General features: G+C 40.0%; 1 long non-coding RNA gene across 1 annotated transcript in view; it reads right to left on the reverse strand.

Annotated features, from left to right (window-relative positions):
- Positions 1–253: 253 nt before the first annotated feature.
- Positions 254–22,534, reverse strand: part of LOC114811317 — a 184,218-nt gene continuing 161,937 nt past the window's right edge. The window contains exon 3 of the long non-coding RNA XR_005659997.1: positions 254–591. This is a non-coding gene — a long non-coding RNA (uncharacterized LOC114811317). The remainder of the gene's footprint in view (positions 592–22,534) is intronic.

The raw sequence follows: 22,534 nt of genomic DNA on the forward strand, positions 1-22,534 counted from the left end.
AAAGGGCCTAGACAAGGGCTGAACAAACGCTCTGCAAAAGAGCTGGTCCACAATCAATCAATCTTATTTACTGAGCACTTATGTACAGAGCACTGTACTAAGCTCTTGGGAGCTTAGAGGCAATTGATCTAAAAGACATGTTCTCTATCCATAATGAGCTTACAGTCTAGAGGGAATAATAGTAGGATAATAGCTGTAACTATTTATTAAGTCCTGGAAAAGAATATACGGGTGGGAATCGGGCACAGTCAGTAACAAAATTTAATCAGAATCACAACTGAAAACAATGCGAGAGGGCTTCATATGTCAATTCCCCAACTGTGATTGACAGACCAAGGACTGATAATTAGAAAAAGTAGCTCTTCAACCTCTGATTGAGGACAGACCTTCAAAGCACAAGGTCTCCTCTTCACTAAGGCTTTTGTTTAGGGAGAAGATGTGATCCCAAATGCTAAACTAGGTCTCTATTTTTCTGGCCTATTTTACAAACAGTTCTGGTTAAGCAAAGTGAGAAAACCTACCACCTGACATTTGACCTATTTGAAGCAGAGCAAAGATGGATCTTCCCATAATAGAGACATAGGATCCAACCTGCAAAAGACGAAGAAGAAGAGAGAGTTCATTGGACTTGACCAGTTCTTTACAAAGGCTTAATTCTGGCTCAGAGGTGGAATTAATCAAGCAATTTCATTTACTACATTCTCCTAAATGCTTAGTACAGTGTTCTGCACAAAATGAGCACTCAAGAAAAATGATCAATTGATCTCAATATTGGTGAGATGCCTTCATTGAAGGACCTTGTTGTTGACGATTCTTACCCTTTGGGTTTGAGATTACTTCCTAGATGACACTGGTAAATCTGCTCAGTTGCTGGAAGAGTGTCCTGTATTAAGGTTTCATGCACAGTTAGAAGGTGGGAGCCATTTCAGCTTTATAAACCTTCATTTTGGTAGGATACTGATGGTCTTATAGGTGCTGAATGGAACTTATCAAAGAATATGGACCTACCTATTCTAGGTATAACTTCTCCCCACCTTTTAGTTGTTAAAACAATTTTGTTCACATTTTATCTTCCTTCTGAGAAAGGATATGCTGTCAATTCAAAAAAAAGAGAGAGAACCGCAAAAATTGAAATTCTTGTTAACAATGCTAAACAAACTATTTGTCATAAATCTAGTAATATACAAAATCCCCAAAGGGCCAACTGCTCCTACTTTAGTCACCCCACAGAAAAGGCATATTGTGATATTTGTTAACACATTTGGGATCTCAAAAGGGACAGATAAAACTTGACAGAGCTCTGAATCAAATGTGTAATTATTAACTTATTCAGAATTATTAGCTTATTAATATAATAATAAATTATCTTCTGCTGTGAAAATGTAGCTACCTATAGATGTATTCATATGTTTTCACAGAAGATATTTATTTTTATTTAAAATGCATGCAGGCACATATATACATCATATAAACATATGTGTATTCTATGCATGAATGCAATTTAAATAAAACTTTCATTTTCAATACTAAAATACCTTCTTCTAAATCACATGACAAGAGTACCATCTTGTGACTAAAATGTACAAGCCTAACTAAGTAATCATTAGGTTACACTTTCTTGCTGTAACATAACTAATTTTGCTCTACTCTTAATAGGATTTTCTGGTTTTGCTGTATTCTTTTCTAGGTACTGTGAACATCCATGTTATTTTTTATCCTTGTTCTTGGTCCAGTGCAAGGAGCACTGGTCTGGGAATCAGGACACCTGGGCTCTAATTACAGGTGTGCCTATAGTTGAGTAATCTTGGGTGGAAGATCGCATTCCCACAGTATCCTGATTCCTCAAACCAAACTCTTTCCACTGGACCAAAAGCAGTACCACATAAATTTCAGAAGCAATTCATTGATGTGGGAGAAACAGATTCTAGTCCATTCTTATTAAATTACTGATAGGTCTATGGTCTATGAAGAACAGCACAGATTAATTGGCTTGGGAGTCAGAGGTCATGGGTTCGAAACCTGGCTCCGCCACTTGTCAGCTGTTTGACTCTGGGCAAGTAACTTCACTTATCTGTGCCTCAGTTCCCTCATCTGTAAAATGAGGATAAAGACTGTGAGCCTCACGTGGGACAACCTGATTACCCTGTATCTACCCGAGCGTTTAGGACAGTGCTCGGCACATAGTAAGCGCTTAAATACCAACATCATCATTATTAATTAACACTTCCTTCTCTGACAAAGTGGAACCCATTGGCAAGCTGCTTTTTGTAAATTGGATTATTGTGTCAGCCTTCTTCTGATCTCCCTTCCTCCTCTCTCTCCCCACTCCAGTCTATTCCTCATTCCGCTGCCCAGCTCATCTTCCTGCAGAAACACTCTGGGCATGTTGCTCCCCTTCTTAAAAACCTCCAGTGGTTGCCTATAAACCTCCACACAAAACAAAAACTTCTCACTCTAGGCTTCAAGGCTCTCCATCACCTTGCTCCCTCCTACCTCTCCTCCCTTCTCTGTTTCCACTGCCCACCCTGCACGCTCTGCTCCGCTGCCGCCCACCTCCTCACCATCCCCCGTTCTTGCCTATCCCACCATCGACCTCTGGGCCACGTCCTCCTGCTGCCCTGGAATGCCCTCCCTCCTCACCTCTGCCAAACTAATTCTCTTCCCCTCTTCAAAACCCCATTTAGAGCTCACCTCCTCCAAGAAGCCTTCCCAAGCTGACCTCCCCCTTTTCCCTATGCTCCCTGTGCTGCCCCTCTACCTCCCCCTTCACCTCGCCTCAGCTAAGCCCTCTTTCCCGCCTTTCCCTCTGCTCCTTCCCCTCTCGTTCCCCTCCCCTCAGCACTGTACTTGTCCGCTCAACTGTATATATTTTCATTACTCTATTTATTTTGTTAATGAGATGTTCATCCCCTTGATTCTACTTATTGCTATTGTTTTTGTCTGTCTCCCCCGATTAGACTGTAAGCCCGTCAAACGGCAGGGACTGTCTCTATCTGTTGCCGATTTGAACATTCCAAGTGCTTAGTACACTGCTTTGCACATAGCACTCAATAAATACTATTGAATGAATGAATGAATGAATAAGACAAAAACGATTCCCTGATTTCAAGAGTAGTTTTGCAGAGAAAAAAAACACCTTAAAAAGAAAGGGAGGTTGCAGTCATAAAGGTACTCAAATGATAACCTTCTGATTACCAAGTGTACTGAAGATCTTATTTGCTCTCTTAGAATGATGGTATTTAAATTCTTGACCAAATTCTGTAGACTAATGTTCCCCCTCCTTTTGGTATATTTTTCTATGATTACTGAACTTTAGCTCAACAAAAATAATAATAATTGTGTTATTAATGCTAGGCACTTTATTAAGCACTGGGGTAGTTAGTCAATTGTATTTATTGAACACTTACTGTGTACAGAGCACTGTACTAAGTGCTTGAGAGAGTACAACATAACAATATACAAGGTAATCGGGCTTGACACAGGCCCTGTCCCACATAGGGCTCACAGTCTTAATCCTCATTTTACAGATAATAATAATAATGATAGCATTTGTTAAGCGTTTACTATGTGCAAAGGACTGTTCTAAGCACTAGTGAGGATACGAGGTGATCAGGTTGTCCCATGTGGGGCTCAAAGTCTTAATCCTCATTTTACAGATGAGATAACTAAGGCACAGAGAAGCTAAGTGATTTACCCAAAGTTGCACAGCTGACTAGCTGCTGAGTGGGAATTTGAACCTATGACCTCTGACTTCCAAGCCCGTGCTCTTTCCATTGAGCCACGCTGCTTCTCTACTCCTTCTCTGAGGCCCAGAGAAGTGAAGTGACTTGCCCAAGGCCCCACTCCAGACAAGTGGCTGAGTAAGGATTAGAACCCAGGTCCTTCTGACTCCCAGGCCCTTGCTTTGTCCTGTAGGTCACTGTAGCATCTCCAAAAGCACTTGATTTGGTGTCTTGACGTTGCCATTTCTCCTCAGGGATCCTACGTTGTGAAGGTATGATGGGATGAGCATTTCTTTAATCTCGGTGATGTGACAGTGTTGTAATACACTGCTGTTTGTGATCCTGTCTTGCCACTTGACATAAAGTGTTGGTGGTGGGTGGAACTCAACTGGAAGTCAAATGTGTAATCAGTGTCCAAGTCTTACCACCATGCTTGGTCCATTGAATAATGACAATATGAGAGAATATCAAAGAAGAAACAAACACGGTCTAGTGGAAAGATCAAGGCCAGGTTGTCAGAGGACCTGTGCTCTAAACCCAGATCTGCCACTTGTTTGCTGAGTGACCTTGGGCAAGTCACTTTACTTCTTTATGTCTCAACTGTGAAATGAGAATGAAATATCTGTTCTCTTTCCTACTTAGATTGTTAGCCTTGTATAGAATGGGGACCAAGTCCAAGATGATTATCTTCTAACTAGTTTAGTAGAATGCTTGGCACATAGCAAGCATTTATCAAATACTATAATTATAAGAATGGACTAAATCAGGTGTTGTTACTTATTGGAAGATAACCTGCTAGAGAATATTCCATCCTTAGTCCCTCAAAGCTTCTGAATTGATGCGTTGACGGCAGCAAAATTGCTGTTTATTTTCTCCCTCTTTTGATATTTTCCCTAATCTGATGTTTTAATGATATTTAAGTGCTTACTCTGTACCAGGCACTGTACTAAGTGCTGGGGTACTTCAGAGCAAATCAGGTTGGACCCAATCCATTTTTCATATGTGGCTCACAGTCTTAATTTCCATTTTTACAGATGAGGTAACTGAGGCACAGAGAAGGTGATTTACCCAAAGTCACACCGCAGACAAATAGAGGAGCTGGAATTAGAACCCAGGTCCTTCTTACTCCTAGCTCCTTACCCTAACCATTAGGCGACTTTGCTTCTCAGTGCTAAATAAGTTCAGAATTTGCAACAAAATGAGATTGGAGAAAGGCTGCTCTCATGACAAAGCTGGAAAGACTGTTTTCAAACCTGAAATACTTAAATGCCAAAACTGTTTTCAAAAGTAAAACTTGTCTTGAGTTTAGTTCATTCTGGGGATACTTGAGAAATGTGATAATTGTGTATCTGAATATGTATCTAATGGAAATGGAGCAATCAGAAATCACAGTTTCTTAAACCATATAAATAGAAGGTTTAACACAGAGCTACAGATGTGCTAAGGTTTGAGGAAAAAGCAACATTGATAATGAAGAGCAGTAATTTACACAGCATTTGTACTTAATTACTTTGACTTTGGTTCATTCCAAATGACATTCTAAATATTTTAATAGAGTTAGCAATTCTGATGCTCGTAATTTCAATTCCTACAAATTTCCTTGACCTCTTTAGGAAAACTTTTCAAAGTATCTAAAATAAGTGGAGCAAAACCGTTTTGAAAGCAAATTCAATAGGAATGAATTGCGGTAGATTTGCACTGCTTCACAGAGAAAATGTGAATGCTAGAAATTCTGAGTCACTGTAAAATGGATTTTCAATTCACAATTTAAACTAAAATGAATAGTGCTTTTGGTTAACAGCAGATACCGTTTCTGAGTATACTTCCTGTATATACAATAGTGAGGACAACTAAGCTAAGCCAATATATTTCTTCATAAAAAATAGAATGTGAATATGTAGAGGTACATAAACAAGGTAGCCTTGAGAAGCAGTATGATTTAATGGATAGAGAACAGGTCTGGGAGTCAGAGGACCTGTGCTCTAATCCCGGCTCCACACTTGTCTGCTGCATGACCTTGGGCAAGTCACTTACCTTCTCTGTGCCTCATTAACTTCATATTTAAAATGGAGATTAAGACTGTGTGCCTCATAGGAGACATGGACTATGTTCAACCCGATTAAGTGTATCTACCCCAGAGTTTAGTACTGTGCCTGGCACATAGTAAGCACTTAAACTAATACCATAAAAATAAGTAGAAAGTGCTTTTTCCACCACATGAAGCTATAGCTTTCTAAAAGAAGAAAATATTTCTGGATGCCCAACTGTTTTTTTCTAGGTTCTGAACTTACCAATGTCCACATAAAATACAGAAGCAGAAATAAATTTTTTAAACGCTTGGTTTTCACGGTCTTCAGGAATACTGGAGTTCAAAAATTGGGACTGGGTTTCCATGCTTGTGCAATCTCCAGGTCTAAGTCAATTGATCAGTGCTGTTCATTGGGCACTTACTCTGTACAGAGTCAGAGATTGTTTGGAAAAGTACAAGATAATGGACTTGGTAGACATGTTCCCTGCTCACAAGAAGTTTATAGTCTAGTAGAGTCCAAAACCACAGAAGTGCAGACTCTACCTTTTTCAGAAGCAGGGGTATTTCCCAAGTCTCTCAAACTATTAAAATATTAGGAAGGCTGAAGCTGTTTTTACCAAAGTGTGTGTCTTGAAAGGGGAAGATGACCAACACTCTCCCTCGAAGATAATGTTTATAATTCTATTTTTAAATTTCATTTTAGATACACTTTATGGCATTCATTGTATTTACTTTTCCTATGTACCTCTTCTCTTCAACCATACTTGTGAACCTCGGTAATTACGGGAAGCAGCATAGCCTAGTGGATAGAACACGGATCTGGAAGTCAGAAGTAACTGAGTTGTAATCCTGACTCTGCTACTTGACTGCTGTGTGAACTTGGGCAAGTCACTCCAGTTCTCTGTACCTCAGTTACCTCACCTGTAAAATGGGGATTAAGACTAAGCCTCAAGTGGAACAGGGACTGTGTCCAGCCCAGCACTTAGTACAGGACCTGACACTAATAGCAAGTGCTTAACAAATACTATACTTATTATTATTATTGTTATGGCTTGAGACGCAGCATAGCCTGATGAAAAGAGCATGGGAATGGCAGTCAGTAGACCACAGTCCTAATCCTGGCTCTGCCACTTGACTGTTGGTGATCTTGGGCAAATCGTTTAATTTCTTTGTGCCTCAGTTTTCTCACCTGCAAAATGGGGATACAGTACCTGCTCTCCATCCCTCTTAGACTGTGAGCCCCATGTGCTCATCAAAACTGGATCTACCCCAGTGCTGAGTACAATGTTTTGGACGTAAGTGCCTAACAAATACCACAATTATTCTGATCATTATTATGACCAAACTATTTTCCTAAATAGGATAATGACCAAAGTTGAGACTTAGTCAGTATTACAAATTGGAAATACTAACAACAAAAATACCAAATAGAAGTTTGCTAGCCAGGGATGTTTAAAACTGCAAGTTCTAGCTAGATGGTCTGATTAGCAGAAACTGGTTGTCATGACTCCAGGTGGCAAAAATGGCTAGGATAAGGATTCAGTCTAAAATTAACCCCAATTTAGCACACCCAAGCTACTTCTTTACTTCAATTATTGCCTAAGCAGAGAGAAATGCACTACTTAGTATGCAACTCAGGAAACTTAACTGATCCAATTAGCCACACAGGTCTTCAGGAGAATTAAGCTCCACCCCTAGATAGGGCTTTCTCTCTTGGCAGAGGGACCAGTCTCTTGCCAAAATGTCCCAATAGCTTCTGAATGAAGGGAAGACTGGGCTTTTGGTCCTTTCTCTGCAGTCCTCCTGCCAGGCCAATGGTGAAGGGTCTAATATCTAAAACCTGAAATTTTATCACATATTAATCCTAGAGTTTAGCCTAGTACTTAGCAAGCACTTCGTCAATGCCATTACAAACTGACAGGACAGAATAATAATGGTGGTTTCCAGACCCCACTAGACAACTGTTATTCATACTTGATGCCCTCCCCTACTCCTTGGCCTTCCTAGTTTCCAATAGTAAAATATGTAACAGGTTTTCTGAGTCACAGCTGGCCTAGAGTTATTAAAGGACGACTAAGGTCCACTCACTGTTGCTACCACAAGTTTACCTCCATAGAGAAGGTTCTAGGAGCATTCCAAGGAGCCATAGAGAGGATCCAAGGAGTGTTCATTATTTCTCCCCCATATTATTACCCTAGAAAAGATCCAATAAATATCACTGACATGGTTCAAGGAATGGTGGGAATGAGTAACATGAAAGAAACAGAGAGAGACAGAGAGACAGAGATTTATACACACACAGAGAGAGAAGTGTTCATTTTTGGAAAAGAGACACTATACACACTTTAATACTAAATTCTCTGGTAAACCTGCCTCTAGTTACAACTACCATCTGTCACTAAATAAATATTTTATAGGACACAACGAAGACGTGAAACAGTGACATCAATCTTTGGAAATGAAGTTACAAATAGGTCACCTGGCAGAAAGTAGCAGCCAGAATTGCAAAGGAAATACTGAGGGAAGCAAGAAGAGGGCTGTACACAACAACGTGCCCCATAATCCATTACTTAATCTGTTAGAATCAAAAGCTAAAGCCGTTTGAGAATTTGTTGCTTTCAATACCGAACATGATGCAAATCCTGGTCCCCTATTTTTTAAAAAAATTTTAAGGTGCTGTCTCACTCGAAAATATTTCTAGAAGGAAATGGCATATGTGGATAATTTTCCTAAATATAACAGTGTCTCAGCTCTGGGGCTTGTTAGGTAAGTGAAGAAAGGATGAAGTGATTACATGAGCAATGAGCTTTTTTCGGATTTCCCACTGCACTGCCTGCTCAGAATCCTTTCCACAACCAAAGATAAAGATTAAACATACTGCATCCAATATATCTATCTCCACTAAACCTAGCTCCTTGCTTCCTTCCCTGACCCCATTCCTGCTTTAGTATCTACCCCCATTAACAAGCTACCCTAGTTACTTTTAAGTCTTGTTTTCTGGAGAAACTTCACAAACTACCAGTATTTTGTGAGTGGGCTCTTCTTCAAGGCGAGGCTCCATTATTGCATCTCTGGGTTACAGCTCAGTTTGTAGTTCCAGCTGGTTTCCTCCCTTCTCTTAAGCAATGTGACCTCAGTTTCCCATTCCACACTTCTCCTCCCTCTTACAGGTTACTAATAATTCATGTATCTTTGCATTCATATGAAGGAGAAATATCAAGAAATATCAGTATTAGCTCTAGTAGGTGAACATTTCTTTCATGAAGTTTGTGGTGAATAATTTGCTAGGTTCACAGATCAAGAGGGTTGGTATGGGACATAGGCCTGGAACAGAACATAGCAATCAATCCCTGGGTCAAGCCAAATCCATACCAAAGTCCTTTGACTAAAAAAAACAAATAATCCCATAAGAAACCACAGCTAATATGGCAGTCCACCATTTCCTCAATATATTAAACCATGTAGACCCACTTCTTTGCTAATATTGCATTAAGAAATCATCTAATTTAAAGGTGTCCTAAGAAAGGGTTTGTTTTAAAGGAAAAAGACTGAACTTGATTTTGCTCTTGTCTGAAAAGTTATATATAGCCAGCTGAACTATGGGACATTTTGATGCTACTGATGCCTGTCTACTTGTTTTGTTGTCTTTCTCTCCCTTCTAGACTGTGAGTCCATTGTTTTGGTAGGGATTGTCTCTATCTGTTGCCAAATTGAACTTTCCAGGTGCTTAATATAGTGCTCTGCACACAGTGAGCACTCAATAAATACGACTGAATGAATTAATTTAAAAGCCTCACAGCTCCTGAGAAGCAGCATGCACTAGTGCAAAGGACACAGATCTGGGAGTCAGAAGACCTGGTTTCTAATCCCACCTCTACCACTTGTCTTTGTGTGACCTTGGGCAAGTCTTTTAACTTCTCTGTGCCTCAGTTAACTCATCTGTAAAATGGGGATTAAGACTGACCATCTCCCTCATCTGTAATTCAATATCCATTTTCTTTCTACTATGAGCTCCATGTGGGACAGGGACTATGTTCAAACTGAGTATCTGGGCTGTACCCCAGAGTTTAGTACAGTGCTTGGTGTACAGTAAGTGCGATACAAACACCACAATTATTATTATTATTAGGTGGATCAGGGACTGCATCTAACCTGATTATCTTATATCTACCCCGGGACTTAGGATAGTTCCTGACCCACAGTAAAATGCTTAACAAACACCATGTAAAAAAAGCAAAACACTGAGCATGGCAGAGATAGTATTGCTGGAACCCTCTGGACTGTAAATTCATTGTGGGCCGGGAATGTGACTGTTCAGGGTTGCATTGTAAGTGCCCCAAGCACTTAGTACAGTGCTCAGTTAAAAACAAATGAATGAATGAAAGAACAAACCTCAAACACAACAATTTGAAACAAATTATTCTTGCAGTAAAAATCTAAATGTTAAAAAAAAACTTCATTAGTTTAGAAAATGCTTTCCAAATTGCATGTAGGTAAAGGCATTTACATCTTGCTTAACTCTAACCTATTGTTAATTAATTCCCCTGAGGGCTAATTTGATGTAGCCCTAAGTAATTTTCATGAGAAGCCACTTACTCTGATTAAGCTTTCTAAACATTTTCAAACAAATGAGGTTGTATTGGAAAACGATGCGCAAGGGATGACATGAATGTCGTGTTTGCTGTTGTCACTTGAATGCTTTGTTCTTGAAGGAAAAGCCAGAATGGTAAAAATCTAATTGAATATGGCACATACCAATGTATATGATTAGGTAATTAGCAGTATTTCTTAATTTGGCACTATATGGACCCTAATGCTAGTTTAATGGTGCTGTTATTAATCAAGTCTTAATGTAAACAGTTTGAAGCTGTTGCTGCTTTGTAATGTTCATTATAAATAGTCCCTATGGGAATCGCAACTGTATTTCATTAAAATTCCTGCCTGCTGTTAATTGCTCCTAGGAAAACATGAACAAATTAATTGTGTTTTAAGAGCCAATGGTGGAAATTTATGTGTTTCTGTGTTGATTGCTGAGGATTTAACAATGTTACGGATCATTCTTTCCTGCTGTGATAGATAGTATACAATAGTCAGCACCAATGACCTGTTTGAAATCAATAACACTTGGGTAATAAGTCTTGCATTACAGGAGGTTAAAAAAGAGAAAAGATTGTTTGCAAAACAGGGAGTTTGTCATTCCAACTGGGACATGATATGAGTCTAGGTCATGGACAATTACTTTGTAAGTTTTAATGACTTCTCTAGTGTGAAACAAATATTGTTCTATAGAAAAGATGATTGATGAATATTAACAGTGCTGATTAAGAAAAGCAATGTAATATAGAATCTTTTATTTGAATCTGAATGAAAATGACACAAATAAATTTAGTGAATCCCATTCAAAATGTCTCATGTATCATTTGTTGCTTGCTATAAATCATCTACCCTATATCTACTACATATCATGAACATCTTAAACCAAAACAATACCATAAAATGTGGAAATCTGTAGTTGATTCTACTGTCACTTCATCCTATTCCCTATCCCCCCATAAACTACTGGTGGCTGAGCAATGCTGATCCACAGGACAAGGGCCCAGAAAAAGTGCACTACTGTATTTTCATGTGTAAGAGAATCTCTCTCAAAAATACTCGCACTCCAGGATGAAATCTGAAAGCAACAGTGACATCTTCAAATGGAAGGACAGCTTTACTATTCAAAATCCTTCAGGTTCTGTCTTCTGGGTTCATGTTCCAGAATGAGAGCTGATTATATTAATTACTCAATTTAATATTTTTTTTTGAGTGATTATTGAGTTCTTGGACCAATCACTTAACTTCTCTGTGCCTTAGTTCCCATATCTGTAAACTGGGGATTTGATGCCTGTTCTCCCTCCCCTTGGACTGTCAATGTGCCTGTCCATATCTTGCATCTCCCACTAAATTTTATACAGTGCTTGCCACATAGTTAACACTTAAAAACTACAATTATTATTACTTCATTCTGCACACATCGCCCCACTCAAAGATTTCCAATGGTTGCCCCACCATCTCCACATCAAGAAGGAACTCCTCACTTTTGCTTTTAAGGCACTCAATCAACAGAGAAATTGTCTGGCAGATTTGAGGAGGGAGGGCATTCCAGGCCAGAGGTAGGACGTGGGCCAGGGGTCGATGGTGAGACAAGCGAGATTAAGGCACAGTGAGAAGGTAGGCATCAGTGGAGCGAAGTATGCAACTTGGGTTGTAGAAGGAGAGAAGGGAGCAAGGTGCAAAACACTGAGCATGGCAGGTGTAGAAGGTTGGAGGGTGCAAGGTGTTGTAGAGCTCTAAAGCCTATCACAAGGAAAGAAAGAGGCAGGAAGTTCAGCAAGGAGGCTGATGCAGTAATCAAAGTAAGATATCTTAAGTGCTTGGATCAGGGTGGGAGCAATTTTGATGGAAAGGGAAGAGCAGATTTTAAAGATGTTGTGAAGATAGAATTGACAGGATTTTATGACAGACTGAAAATGTGGTTTGAATGAGAGAGATGAGCCGAGGATAATGCCAAGGTTGCAGGCTTTTGAGAGAGGGAGAATGGCTGTGCTGTCAGCAAGTTCTCCTCTAGGAGAAGCCTCTTCTTATCTCTCTGGCCATTAGTTCTATGTCTCCTTCGTGGGTTTCTCCTCCCTCTCCTATCCCCTAACTGTGGGGGTCCCTTAAGGTTCAGTTCTCAGTCCCCTTCTATTCTCCATTTACACTCATTCCCTTGGAGAACTAATTCATTCCATGGCTTCAACTACCATCTCTCTGCGGATGATACCCAATTATACATCTCCTTCCCTGATCTATCTCCCTCTCTCCAGGCTCGCATCTCCTCCTGCCTTCAAGACATCTCTACTTGGATGTCCTCCCATCACCTCAAACTTAACATGTCCAAAACAGAGTTCCTTGTCTTCCCTTCCAAACCCTGTCCTCTTCCGAACTTTCCCATAATTGTAGATGGCACAACCATCCTTTCCATCAGACAAACCCATAACCTTGGCATCATCCTTGACTTAGCCCTCTCATTCAACCAACATTTCCAATCCATTACCAAATCCTGTTGGTCTCACCTTCACAACATTGTTAAAATCCACCCTCTCCTCTCCAATCTGCCACCATATTAATACATTCATTCATTCAATAGTATTTATTGAGCGTTTACTATGTGCAGAGCACTGTACTAAGTGCTTGGAATGTACAATTCGATAATGTTGGTATTTTTTAAGCACTTACTATGTGCAGAGCACTGTTCCAAGCGCTGGGATAGATACAGGGTAATCAGGTTGTCCCACGTGAGGCTCACAGTCTTCATCCCCATTTTACAGATGAAAGATCTGAGGCACAGAGAAGTTAAGTGACTTGTCCACTGTCACACAACTGACAAGTGGCAGAGCTGGGATTCGAACCCATGACCTCTGACTCCCAAGCCCGGGCTCTTTCCACTGAGCCGCGCTGCCTCTATCCTATCCACCCCTGGATTATTTCATCAGCCTCCTCTTTGACCCCTAAACCTCCTGACTCTCCCTCTTTAATCCATACTTTACTCTGCTGCCTGGATTATCTTTCTATAGAAACATTCAGGGCATGTCACCCCCCCACACACCCAAAACATCTCCAGTGGTTACCTAACCACCTTGGTATCAAACAAAAACTCCTTACCATTGGCTTTAAAGCTCTCCATTTCCTTGCCCCCTCCTACCTCACCTCCCTTCTTTCCTTCTAGGACCCAGCCCACAACACTTCACTCCTCTGGTGCTAACCTCCTCATTGGGCCTCATACTCACCTGCCTAACTCGCCCACATTCTACCTCTGGCCTGGAATGCCCTCCCTCTTTAAATCCACCAGACAATTACTCTCCACCTCTTCAAAGCCTAACTGAAGTGTGGCTCAGTGGAATGAGCCGGGGCTTGGGAGTCAGAGGTCACGGGTTCGAATGCAGGCTCTGCCACTTGTCAGATGTGTGACTGGGCAAGTCATTCAACTGCTCTCTGCCTCAGTTCCCTCATCTGTAAAATGGGGATTAAGACTGTGAGCCTCACGTGGGACAACCTGATTACCCTGTATCTAATCCAGCACTTAGAACAATGCTCTGCACATAGTAAGCACTTAAATACCAACATTATTATTATTATTACATCTCCTCCAACAGGCCTTCCCAGACTAAGCCCTACTTTTCCTCATCTTCCACATCACCCTGACTCTCTCCTTTTTCTTTCCCCCCCTCCCTGCCCCACAGCACTTATGTATATAACTGTAATTTTATTTATTTATATTGATGTCTATTTACTTGTACTGATATCTTCCCCCTTCCAACCCCCTGTAGAGTGAGCTCACTGTGGGCATGGATTTTCTCTATTTATTACTGTACTGTACTTTCCCAAGTGCTTAGTACAGTGCTCTGCACACAGTAAGTGCTCCATAAATATGATTGAATTGAATTGGGACTTCATCCACCTTTATATCCATTCTCCCCATCTTCAAAGCCCTATTCAAGGCATATTTTCCCCAGATAACCTTCTCTGACTAATTTTACATCTCTTCACCCAATTTTTCTTCAAATGTATCACATGTACATTTGAATCTGTATCCTCAAACACTTATTTACTCACTTTACTACCACAACATTTAGGTGCTTATATATTCTGCTGCTTCCCCTATGTGTAATTCATTTTATCATCTATCTCCCCGACTATAATTTAAGCTCCTTGTTAGTTTATTTTACTATACTCACTCAAGTGCCTAGTTCAGTGCTCCATACACAGTAAAAGACTCAATAAATATCATGGTTATCTATCCGTAGGAGTCACACCCTGTAGGAGTGGAAAACTGCTAACATTATTCAAATACAGGGAAGGTTGTGATGATTTGTCTACCAAAGGGGCATCATGGTGAACAAGTAGTCAAAGGATCAAGCATCATTGCATTAATATACTGGCTCTTTTCCCTTTTTTGTTTCTCTTGGATTGTTAAATTTACTTGTTGCCTAATCGTTTGCATTGAATCATCTCTGTGTCTGTTTTCCTTCATTTCATTTGTAAGCCCCTTGTATCACAAGGAATATCACCAAATAACCTTCCCAGATTTTAGTAGAGTGCTCTGGATATTGAGTTTAGCTGTGTGATGCTATGAAAAAATAAAGGCTCAAAACCAACAAAAGGAAATAAATTCTCTTTACACAATTAGTGGTAAACGTATGGAGTTGTTGCACTGTAAGTTATCCACGTGAAACAATACCTGCTTCCTCAAAAAACACATGGATTAATTTATTGATGGGAATCAATTGTTCAATGATTTTCACTGAGTAACTGAGCAAAAATCACTGAATTAACACTTATGAGAGGACAACAGAAGCAAGAGGTATTCTCTTCCCTCAGGCAGTTTATAATCTAATTTGCAATCAGTTTATGGCAAGTAATTATGAAGTACTATAAAGAAAGCTAGAATGTATCTAGAGAACCACAGGGAAACCCAGGATGTCAGAGATATCAAGAACATTGTTATTCCAAGTGTTTAGCGATATTGAGAGACTGATTTTGGGGCTGGAAGGATGGACCACTGAATGAGCATTGTTCTAAATAAACTGATTACCCCCTTTGCATGAAAAATAGACAAAGATCGATTAAACTTTTTACCTATTTCCTATTGATAAGTCAATCTAAGCGGCAGAAATTGATCTCAGGATTTGACATTCATTGGGCTTAATGCTATCACATTAACCATGCATGATCAGAACCACTCACCTTAGTCTGTGTTTTCTGGTTACACTTGGAGTGTGGGGCTCTGGGTTCTTTAAAATATGATAGGTCAGGGCTTCTATACCCTAAGGCTACTGTTATTTACTATATAATGTTCAAACAAAGCTGGTCTTCTAAAGATAATAGGGCTCTTTAACCCTAGACATCTTTCAAATCATTCAAGGTCCAGATATAGATGTTTGGTATACAGGAAATAAGGGGAAAACTAAGTTAGGCCCACTCCTTCATACCCAAAACACCAGCCCGCTCCCCATCATCAAAGTCCTACTAAAATCATTTGACTAAGCTCTCATTCCTCCAACCCTACTTTTCCTCCCTACTGCCTTATCCATACCCTTAGTTCTATGCACTAAGTTCTTTGATATTCACCCCAACCCTACTGTACATGTGCATATGCATATCCTTATACTTGGATGCTTCTAGTATTTGCATATTATTTTAATATCTGGCTCCCAAACTGGTTCCTTGACTGCAGAAACTGTGCCTCCCAACTGTATTGTACTCTCTCAAGAGTTTAGAGTAACAACATTACACAAGGTAACTGCTCAATAAATGCCACTGATTGATTGAAATACTTAATTCCACTAATCATATAAGCTTCGGTTTGTACCCAAACTACCTTAAACATGCAAACAAACTTTAATAACCATCCAGGAAAAAATCTACATCAAGTCTAACTTTCTGGGGCTAAAATAAGTGAACATAAAATTCATCACATGTAGCAGGTCATCCAACATAGATGCCAGAGTGTGAGTCAGTAAGTAGGAAGGGGAAGAAGGATAAGTACCTGAGAGCACTTTCCTGTTGCACTTAATAGCTCTTACTACTTTACTGATTGGTCTCATTACCAAGGATTCTGGGGAAAGTAGGCTCTAACTTCTAGGAAATAGGAGCTGCACGAATAAGTTACTTCTCCTTCACCACCAAAACAAAGTCCAATAAAGGCAAGTAATAAACAGTGGTTGCACTGCAAAGGATAAGAACCCATTCGGGTTCTGGGAAAGGTTTGTATTAACAGTTGACACAGCCTTAAACCATTGCATATGTCTCTTTCAGGACACAAAGAGGAATAACACAAAAGAGGATAAATTAAATTGCTCTTATATTCACATTATGACTACGGTTTTATTATAATAAATTCATAGGAATCAACAAATGGTGAATTACTTTTAAAATCTAGTGTATCATTTAAGGGAAAATATATTGGTCCCTAAACATCAGCAGTAATGGTATAGTGGATTTAAATAGCATTCTGTTAAAGCAGAAGACATTTCCACCATTTTCAAAACATGATTGTCCTAATCTGTATTAGAATTTTTAAAGTGAGCACCATTTCAGAGGTGACAAAATGAATCCAGATTTGGATCAGAATGATAGAAAGATAATGACTGGCTCAAGTATGAAAATTCATACTCACACAATTCCTAGCTTTTCTACTCCCAACTTCAGTTCTCTCCTTCTACCTGTTTCTGGGCTCACCTTATCAATACTACTCTACTCATCCTTCACAAAAATCAGATTTTTCAAGATTACTCTTTAGTACAATTGACAGAGAGCCTCAAGCTATTTGAGCATATTGAATGCAAAAACAGTCTCAGGTGGCAAATTCCTTTTCTGGATCTGCTTTCATTTCCTTTGATTTGTCTTTCTCAGGATTTTCATAGACTGAGAAATCTTAATCTCCTAGTAAGACTTTTCCTGGCCAATTGTAATCAACTGTGGCATCATTGGCACTATGAATCCTTTATTTACTTTGGAAGCTAAAAATCTGAGTACTTCCCCTAGAAAAATACGCTTCAAAGAACATAAAAGAAAAAAATGAATTTCCTCTAATTTTAAGCAAGAGGGAGAAATAGTTTATTTTCATTGTAATGATAGGGATGGCCTATAAATTTTTATAATGTCTGTCTTACTTCCAATGAAGCCTAATTAAAGGTATTTATAGACGTTTTGTACATAATCAATGTGTCTAGCTTTGCTGGTAACTATCTGAATATCCAGTGAGAAGTACTCTTTTCTATTTCATTATACATTATTAAAACCTTCTTGAAAGACACTAAGGTTTCCTTGAGGAATTCCTGATTCACCATGGGGAACATAGATAGGTCTTAAACCAAAAATTGTTGAAAGATGATAACAAAATAGAGATATATTAAACAAGACTACTTTCATTTCATAAGTCTATTTTCAACAATACTGTGGGAAAATGATTCAAGTATTTATTGAAAATTTACTGTGTGCTGATCACTGTAACAATAATAATAATAATTATGTTGGCTTTGTTAAGCACTTACTATGTGCCAGGCACTGAGGTGGATGTAAACAAATTGGATAGGACACAGTCCCTGTCTCACATGGAGTTTACAATCTTAATCTACATTTTACAGATGAGATAACTGGGACACAGAGAAAATAAGTTACTTTCCCAAGGTCACACAGCAGATAAGTGGCAGAAATTGGATTAAAACATAGGTTCTTGTGAATTCCCAGGCCTGTGCTCTACCCACAAGAGCATGCTGCTTCTCAGGAGAGTACAGTACAATAGAGTTGGTGTGCACTTTTCTTTCCCACAAGGAGTTTACAGTCTAGAGAATAAATAGATTTGCCGGGGTCTTCCAGCCCCTTTTCCTTTGGGTTAAAATATGAAAATAATCACTCTCTTTGATCTTCAATCCATTTTATTGTATTAATTGCTAAAATCCCTAATTTGTGCTCTTCATTCCATAATATACATATTATAACTATATTAGCATGAAAATAAATAAATATTTTGGATTTCATCATTTAATTCACATGAAATAAAAAATAGTTGACCTGGAAAGCCTACTCCTTTTAAAAAAGACATACATCAGGGGCCAACCCACACCAGAGATCTTATCTGAAACCACGAGGATTATACACTGCTGTCCAGCTGCTGATTCAATAATGAGGATAATAATAAGAACAATAACTGTGATATTTATTAAGTGCTTACTATGTATCAAGTGATTTACTAAGAGCTGGGGTAGATACAGGATAATCAGATTAGACAGAGTCTCTTCTCCCTAATTGGCTCACAGTCTAAGTAGGAGGGAGAACAAGCATTGAATCCCCATTTTACAGATAAGGAAACTGAGGCAGAGAGAAGTTAAGTGATTTGCCAAGGTCACAAAGCAGGCAAGTGGCAGAGACAGGATAAGAACCTAAATGTTCTGATTCTCAGGCCCCTGCTCTTTCCACTATGAAGTGCTGCTTCTTAGGGGAAAAATATACAGTCGTTAGACTGTAAGCTCTTTGAGGACAGAAAATCATGTCTACCAACTCTGTTTTACTTTCTCAAGTGCTTAGTACACTACTCTGCGCACAATATGTGCTCAGTAAATTACTGAATTATTGATTGACCAACCCCACCCACTGCAGGAATAAAAAGTAGACAAACTATCCCACAAGCTCTAGAACAGGGAAAACTTAGAAGAGAATGGGGGTAGAGGGGTTGTAAGAGAATATCATTTATGCATATTCTATTCTAATTAGGATGATTTCCTATTATTAATTTATAGGCATTTAATAATTTCCTAGAAGCAATGGAAGGAGGTCATTGGTGACCTTAGAGAGGGAAGTTTCTCCAAGAGAACTCTGGGGTCAACTCTATTCAGGATGAGCCATTACTGTTGCAAAAGGTAGTGATTCAGTCCTTTGGGGGCAGAGAATATGTTGACCATGTCTGCTGTATTGTACTCTCCCAAGGGCTTAGTACAGTGCTCTGCCCAAAGTACTAAATAGATACCATTGATTGACTGACCCTACTGCTCAAGAACTCCAGTGATTGTTCATCCACTTCCATATCTAATGCTAACTACTTACTATCAGCTTTAATGCACTCATTCAGCATGCCACCCCTTACCTTACCACACTGATTTTCTATTACAACCCAGGCCACATGTTTAGCTCGTCCAATACCAGCCTCTCACCATACCTCTATTTCTTCTATCTCACTGTTGATCCCTAGCCCACATCCTCCCTCTGGCCTGGAACTACATTCCTCTTCATATATAACAGATTACCACTCTCCCCACCTTCAAAGACTTATAACATGTCTCCTTCAAAGGGTCTTTCCTGACTAAGCCTTCATTTGCTCTATTCCCTCTCCCTTCTGTGTTTCCTTCTTACATGGATCTGTGCCCTTTAAGCACTTGATATTCACCCCATCCTCAGTCCTACAGCATCTATGTACACATCCATGATTTATTTTCAAGTCTGTCTTCCCTTATAGATTGTAAGCTCCTTGTGCCTTATGCATCTACCAACTCTTTTGCATTGTACACTCCCAAGCGCTTAGTATTCATTCATTCAATAGTATTTATTGAGCGCTTACTATGTGCAGAGCACTGTACTAAGCGCTTGGGATGAACAAGTCGGCAACAGATAGAGACAGTCCCTGCCGTTTGACGGGCTTACAGTCTAATCGGGGGAGACGGACAGACAAGAACAATGGCAATAAACAGCGTCAAGGGGAAGAACATCTCGTAAAAACAATGGCAACTAAATAGAATCAAGGCGATGTACAATTCATTAACAAAATAAATAGGGTAATGAAAATATATACAGTTGAGCGGACGAGTACAGTGCTGTGGGGATGGGAAGGGAGAGGTGGAGGAGCAGAGGGAAAAGGGGAAAAAGAGGGTTTAATAATAATGTTGGTATTTGTTAAGCGCTTACTATGTGCCGAGCACTGTTCTAAGCGCTGGGGTAGACACAGGGGAATCAGGTTGTCCCACATGGGGCTCACAGTCTTAATCCCCATTTTACAGATGAGGGAACTGAGGCACAGAGAAGTTAAGTGACTTGCCCACAGTCACACAGCTGACAAGTGGCAGAGCTGGGATTCGAACTCATGAGCCCTGACTCCAAAGCCCGTGCTCTTTCCAATGAGCCACGCTGCTTAGAGGTAAAGGGGGGATGGCAGAGGGAGTAGAGGGAGAAGAGGAGCTCAGTCTGGGAACGCCTCTTGGAGGAGGTGAGTTTTAAGTAGGGTTTTGAAGAGGGAAAGAGAATCAGTTTGGCGGAGGTGAGGAGGGAGGGCATTCCAGGACCGCGGGAGGACGTGACCCAGGGGTCGACGGCGGGATAGGCGAGACCGAGGGACGGTGAGGAGGTGGGCGGCAGAGGAGCGGAGCGTGCGGGGTGGGCGGTAGAAAGAGAGAAGGGAGGAGAGGTAGGAAGGGGCAAGGTGATGGAGAGACTCGAAGCCTAGAGTGAGGAGTTTTTGTTTGGAGCGGAGGTTGATAGGCAACCACTGGAGTTGTTTAAGAAGGGGAGTGACATGCCCAGATCGTTTCTGCAGGAAGATGAGCCGGGCAGCGGAGTGAAGAATAGACCGGAGCGGGGCGAGAGAGGAGGAAGGGAGGTCAGAGAGAAGGCTGACACAGTAGTCTAGCCGGGATATAACGAGAGCCCGTAATAGTAAGGTAGCCGTTTGGGTGGAGAGGAAAGGGCGGATCTTGGCGATATTGTAGAGGTGAAACCGGCAGGTCTTAGTATAGTGGTCTTAGTATAGTGGTCTCCACATGGTAAGTGCTTAACTTAATTATTGGGAAACAACATGGCGTACTGAGAAGAGCACAGGCCTGGGATGCAGAGGAACTGAGCTCTAAGCCTGGTTCCCCCATTTATCTGCTGTGTGACCTTGAGCTATAACTCACTTGAGTTCTCTGTGTCTTAGTTCCTTCATCTGCAAAATGGTGGAGGGATTCAATACCTGATCTCCCTCCTACTTAGACTGTGAGCCCCATGTGGGACCTGATTATCTTGTAGCTACCCTAGCACTTATTTAGTATGGTGATTGGCACATAATAAGAGCTCAACAAATTCCACAGTTATTATTATTTATCGAATGATTGTAAAATGGAGCTCACATATCCATTAAACTTCCTCAAACTGTGAGCAACATTTGGGGAAGGAATCCTGTCCAATTTGAATATATGCATCTACCCCAGAAGTTAGAACTACACTTGGCATATATAGTCAGTGTTTAATAAATGCCACAGTTACAATTATTACTCTGCATTATCCTCATCAGAAGCAGAATGATTCCACCACTGGGAAGGACAAACTCAGTCTCGTGGAAAATTAAAAGCTGCTTCTTCTCTTTGCCATTTCCCATTCCTGATACACTCACTACCAACCAACATGTGTTCCTTAACGGGATAATGTAACTGCCCAGACAATAGATCTATATTGAAAATCATTACAAGATATGAGTTATCAAGAATCAGGTCCTCAGTTTGTGCATGTAAAGGGGAAATGATGGGTTACAGTGTGGTACTGATGTTTGGGATACTTCACCTTTCTATCAGGTGTTAAAGAATATGAGTTCTAATAAATCAGTGATATTTATTGAGCCGTTACTGTGTACAAAACACTTTACTAAGCTTTTTGGAAGAGTGCAGCACAGTATAGTTGGTGCATGTGTCCCTTGCTCACCAGGAGTAAACAGTTAATTGGACCTATTTTAGTAACCAGCTGATGTTTGTTCTACCACCCCTACTCACAGTCATTTTATAGTTCAAAATAAACATTTTCTCTTGATTACCATTGACCAGATTCAAGTTAACCTGGTAAAAGAATGGCTAACACCCATAAATAAATTTCATGTTCAAATATCATTAAATATACTGGTAAAGCCTAATTTATACAGCTGAAAATGCAGTAACATAATAACAACAAAAATCAATCAGTGGTATTTATTGAGCCCTTACTGTGTGCAGAGCACTTCACTGATCACTTGGCAGCATGCTAGTGGTATTTGTTAAATGCTTACTGAGTGCTAAGCACTGAATTAAACAGTAGGTAAATATAAAATAATCAAGTTAGGAAAGGCACAAGCTCAGAGTCTAAAGTGGGCAGAGGGGCTAGGTATCCAACTCTCATTTAACAGATAAGGAAATGGAGGCACAGAGAAGTTAAGTAACTTGCCCAAGATTATGCAACAGTCACTTGAGATGCTTGGGAGTGCACAGCAGAA

Source organism: Ornithorhynchus anatinus, chromosome 4 (assembly GCF_004115215.2).
Source record: "Ornithorhynchus anatinus isolate Pmale09 chromosome 4, mOrnAna1.pri.v4, whole genome shotgun sequence".
NCBI classification, from domain to species: domain Eukaryota; kingdom Metazoa; phylum Chordata; class Mammalia; order Monotremata; family Ornithorhynchidae; genus Ornithorhynchus; species Ornithorhynchus anatinus.